The sequence below is a fragment of the Crocodylus porosus genome, unplaced genomic scaffold, assembly GCF_001723895.1.
Source record: "Crocodylus porosus isolate Cpor-Errol unplaced genomic scaffold, CroPor_comp1, whole genome shotgun sequence".
Classification (NCBI taxonomy): domain Eukaryota; kingdom Metazoa; phylum Chordata; order Crocodylia; family Crocodylidae; genus Crocodylus; species Crocodylus porosus.
The window spans coordinates 5,205,637-5,211,318 of NW_017728950.1; positions in this window are offsets into that span (position 1 = coordinate 5,205,637).

Below are 5,682 nucleotides of genomic sequence, written 5' to 3' on the forward strand. Positions count from 1 at the left end.
AATTAGGAGATGCATAATAACCCACTGCTATTAAAACAAAGCACAAATTACAAAGGCTTAAAATTAATATATTATTAAAAATACAGCATATACATATATGGGAATCAAACAGCTGTTAGCAATTGTATTTCAGGGTGAAATTTACCTACTTTTCCTTTTAATATATGGCTAGTGTGAGAGTGAGCACTGCACTCTTCTATGGATAAGGTACAGAAAGACATATCTTGATGGAAAAAATTTCTAAAACAGGGGTAGCCAATCTGCAGCATGAGTGCCACCAGTGACACAGACAGCCTGTGTGTGTGGCCCATGGCAGATCAGGGAGCAGACAGGGAATACAGCAGCAGTTAGGGCAGGAAGCAGAAGACAGAGGAGGAATTCAGGCAGGGAGTGCAGGGCAGAAAACTGCAGCAGATTAGGCAGGGAAAGGGGAATAAAGCGGCACTCGGGGATGAACCATGTGAGGCTACTTTGTGGCACATCACAAAACAGAGGTGGTTTTTGCACCTGTAGCTGCCTACAAATGTGTGCATGCATTTCTTTAAGCCATATATTAGGGCTCGTATTTTGAAAAACTGCATATGGTTTGAAAATTGCATGCTGCCATAGTGCTAGAACCAATATTTATACATTTTTTTAATGGACTTCCAAAAGCATATAGCCTCGGCCCAGTGTTTCCCGTAGAAATCAGTGGAAGCAGAATTAGCCAAAGGCTGAATACTAAAAACTCACTGCCATAGACAATAGTTTCTAATTCATCATAAATATCTCTAGGTCTTTTGTTCTCAACCTTTTAAACTCAAGGCTTCCTTCCATAATTTTCCTGGTTGTGGTGGCACCCAGTAAGAACCACTGCAACTTGAGACGATTGCTCCTTGTTACGTCATCTGCCACCATGAAAACAGTCCAACTCCATTGTCTTTGGAATCACCTTTCAGGTAATTAAAGGCTGCTATTAAATGCCCTCTCAGTCTTCTCTGCTGGACTAAATAAGCCCAGTTCCCATAGCCTCTCTTTCCTTGTAAGTCATAGGCCCCAGCCCTTCAACCATTTTTGTTGCCCTCCATTAGTCTCTTTCCAACTTGTCCACATCCTTTCTGTAGTGAGGGACCCAAAACTGGACACAGTACTCTAGGTTTGGCTTCACTAGTGCCGAATATGAAGAAATAATCACATCCCTTGATCTGCTGGCAATGCTCCTATTAATACAGCCCAGTATTGTATTAGCCTTCTTTGCAGCAAGGACACACTGTTGGCTCATATTCAGGTTATTGTCCACTGTAACCCCCAGGTCCTTTTCTGCTTAGCCAGTCAGTCCCCAGCCTATACTGGCACACACTGGCTTTTCTTCTTTGAAACAACTTTCAGTTTTTTTTAGTTTGTAATAATCATATTTAAAAGCACAAACATGAAGACTTTGGGTTATTTTTGGCAGTGTATTTTAAAAAAAAAGCAACAAATGCAAATGTCAAAAGAAGAAAAAATGCTGAGAGTCTTGGACAAGGAGATCTTTTCTGTGCTTGCACAGAAAGTTTGAACAACAAAGCAAATATTTCCAAAATAATGTAAACAACAACGTCTTATGCCCAACCCTGTGGGATACCAGAAACATGCGGCAGCATAGTACAGTATCTATTCCAAAAGTGCAAACTCTTCAAAGAAAAACCTCTGCTGATTATGCCATCAGCAATCCTGAATTTGCAATTCCTGACTGCCACAACAACAAAATGCAGTGGGTACAAACAGAAGGAAGCTGGTGGGATATTACTTAAGGATTTATATATGCATACACTGGGACTTTGGGCCCCACCAGATAACTTTAAAAAAATAAAAATAAAATAGAAGGGTGCTGTCTGCTCTTCCAAGCAGCCTAGGATAAGAAGGGATGTGTAGGACTATGGAACCAGTACCTTAGAGTAGGGACTTCAGTTACAACAACCAGTAGCACTATGTCCATCACAGTCAATCCTAAAATTAGCTTCAAGAAGCAGCTTTGCCCCTCCATGTTATCCTCTCACCAGATGGGCACAATTCAAAGAACATTCATTACCCTACATGACAGTTACAGAAGTTTCCAGCCCCATCAGTTCCTGCCTTATAACCAAAAGTTGACAGCAGTAAAGATGCTTAAAAATAGAAACTCACCTTTAACAAGTGCCTACTGGAAAAGTGGTTCTCCTGGGTTCATACAATTCACATTTTGCACTCTCAGGTTGCTGACATTGACTTGCTAATTACATTTAAAAAAAGATTACATTGCTCAATATACTGGAGTCAACAGACCCTGTTCACTCCCCCCCCCCCAACACACATGCACACACATCCACAGTTCAGAGTATGGACACATCTCCTCTTGTTGTCATTCAGTCTGTACAGAAATTATTTGAAAATGCCAAGTTTAACACTATAAGTCTTGTAAATTTAGTATATAATCTGCCACACCTTAACCAAGTCCAGAAATGCTAAAAGAACACAGGCATGTTAAATTATCTCTTTAAATAGTGGTGGTCTTCTTCATAGATTATAAAGCCAGAAGAAACCATTTTACCATTGTGATCATCTTGTCTGACCTGCTGTGCAGCAGGCCCAATGGGACTACCCTGAACTGAATCCTGTTTGAAGCAGAGAACATGCTTTCAAGAAACCACCCAATCTTGACTTTAAAATTTCTCAGTGGAGGATCCACTGAAGTCTTTGAACATTTATTCCTACAAATAAACAACATTACTTCTGAAATTTTCCCTTTTATTTCAAGCCTGAATTTATCTAGCTTCGGTTTCAAGCCATTAGATCATTGCCAGACAGAAGAGGCCTCTATTATTAAATTTCCATTCCACTGTTGACACCTACAAACTAATCAAATCACCCAATAACCTGCTCCTTAATAAGCTAACTGGACTGTAGCACCTGAGATTTTTTATGGTAAGGGAAGTTGGTCAATACCTTAATCAGTTTTGTGGCTCTTCTCTGCACCCTGTAATATATATCCTTCTTCAAATCCTTCCTTGATTTTGGCCACCAGATAAGAACACAATAACTAAGGTACACCTACTCAAAATCCCTGGAAATGTATTTTGAAAGCTTATACTTTGCAGGTAGTAATAAAATGGTGTTTTACACTATAATCATCTAATAATGTGTTCATTTTTGAGTCTCAGAGCTAATAAGCCCCCCAAAGGTTAAAGATAGGCCTAGCACTTAGGAGACTTTGGGTTTTGTAGTAACAGACCTTAGTAAGAACAGAATGAATCAGCTATTCTCAAAACACCTCTTTCATTAACATTATATGACTCTTGACCTTTACAAGATAGTCTGATGCACTGTATAACAAAAGAAAAAAAGAATCAGTCTAGATGCACAAGATGTTAAATTGAGAGAGTGTTTCAAAATTCACAGTACAGTACTCAGGAATACAAAGTAAAGAAATAATCTGTAGTTGATATATAAAATAATAAAATTACATACAGCCTTGAACGAAAGTCATAAAAAAAAAATCAATAATTTATTAGCTGGTAGGCTGGTAACCTGAAGCCAAGAGAATTACAGTTTTACAAATCTAAAGCTTGCATGTTCAGGTTTGGAACAGGAAATTAGAAAACTATCTCCTCTTTTTCACCATGTAAATATGTTTAAGTCCAGACAGTTTCTTTTTTATTATTATTTTACTAAAATCTTTACTACCCAGCAAGTGATCAAGTGCAGTCAAGCATAATATGGGACTGACTAGACCATATTCCCATAGTCTATATCACCTTTCTTAGAAGTTGTAAACCACCAGATCATATTTAACAGTTGAACTAGTTTCTATAGAACATCTGACTAATAATGCACTATGTGACTATAGTGAACAAGGAGCAGAGCTACCATTAAAAAGATTTCATAGATTTCATAGACATCAGGGCTGGAAGGGACCTCAGGAGATCATCAAGTCCAGCCCCCTGCCCAAAGGGCAGGAAGTCAGCTGGGGTCATAGGATCCTCCTAGAGTTTGTAGAGGAATAGCATAAACCCTGCTTGCTCTTTGTGCTATTTGCACATGTGTTTAAATTCCTCTTGCTATATGTGTGCAAGTATAAATGTAGACAGAGTTTGCTTTTTCCTGTTAAAGAGCAACTGCATTTTCTATAGATTATAAGCTTTCATCATATTAAAAAAAATGCTGGATTTATTAAGGGTTTCTGGCAAAAGTTTAACTTACTGTGCTATATTTTGACCCTTTTCCAACAAAATGTTCCATAAGTAAACAAACAATAATGACACTGGTTAATAAAATTACTTCAAGTTGGGTACCGTATACAGAAAATGCTATGGCAATAGAAGCAGTCAAATATAGTGGACTCCTTTGAGAGACAAAGCTATTAAGGTTTTCCTTCCAATGTTGATATTTGTTCAGAATAACCAATTCTCAACATACTATGGGAAAAAATGAATAAAACCCACATTCCCCCAGTCACATCTATTTTTTCTCTAAGTTATACAGAGATACATACACTAACATTTTTTGTAGCTATCCTTACTGATCCTTCTAACTTCATTCAGTCAGTTTTGTCAACTGGCCCAGCTCTTAGACAAACGCATCCTTCTAAAATGCCTCTCATATAGAGTCAAAGCACAATGGTTTTCATGCCCTCTGCCCCACTTGGCCCCAGAACTATCAGATTATGGAAGGAAGTACCATTGTGATATAGCAGTCAAGACATAAATCTTATGGTCATTGCTAGCTGTAGTAATTAGAAGTGATTAGAAGTAGGGGCAATTAGAAGCCATAAATTAAAATGTGGCCATCAGAGAACGGGTAAAACTGCTATTTTCTGGTGATATAAAATGTTGTCCCTACTACACATCCATTTTCAACACTTTGAGAATGTGAGCTGGCACAGCACTGTTTTGGCTTCAATTGCATTCATCAGAAAGGACAACATAAGATTTGCTCACCTTCCAGATGACAGTAGTATGTATTTTAATGTTATCAGGACAACTACATGCCTTATTCCTGGTTTGGGGTTTTTTTGTTTGTTTGTTTGGGGGTTTTGTGGGGGGAAAAGTGGGGGAGGCGAGGGTACCTTGGGTTTTGAGCTCCAATTTAAAATTTCTCATAAGATAGACCACAGCAGTTAGATAGAGTGGGCATTTCCTTACTTCAAACATTATTGGATAGATCATATCCAGAGTTGAATATATTCTCAGAATAATGCCTAGCAGTTACAATGACAAGGTCAGTTTGTGGTTTACAAAATACATTTTTCCCCTCAACAAGGAAACTCCTCTCTCCTTGTTTTTAGAATCATAACCCATCATGAGCAGGACATAAAGAAAAAAGTAGTATAGATAAAACAAGCTTTAACATATCTTGAGTTTTATCTTGTCCCCTTTGTTTACCAAGGACCACTGGCTGAAGCATTGCCCAGGACAAAGAGATATCTAAAAAACTGAACAACATATTTCAAATGTTTCATTAAATAGAGGTGCACCAAAACATTGCTCTATATCATATCGGCACTGATAAATAGGAAATTGACATTATTGGCAATTGGCCTTCTTTGGCTGAGGTGGCCAGTAACGTTGCTGATAAATGCTGTGTGCATTTGCACAGCTGCAACATGCACATGGCCAGGAGTGCAGTTTGGAGAGCAGCATCTGGCTAATATGTCTGTGGGGGGCAAGGGGCGTGGGGGGGTTGTGC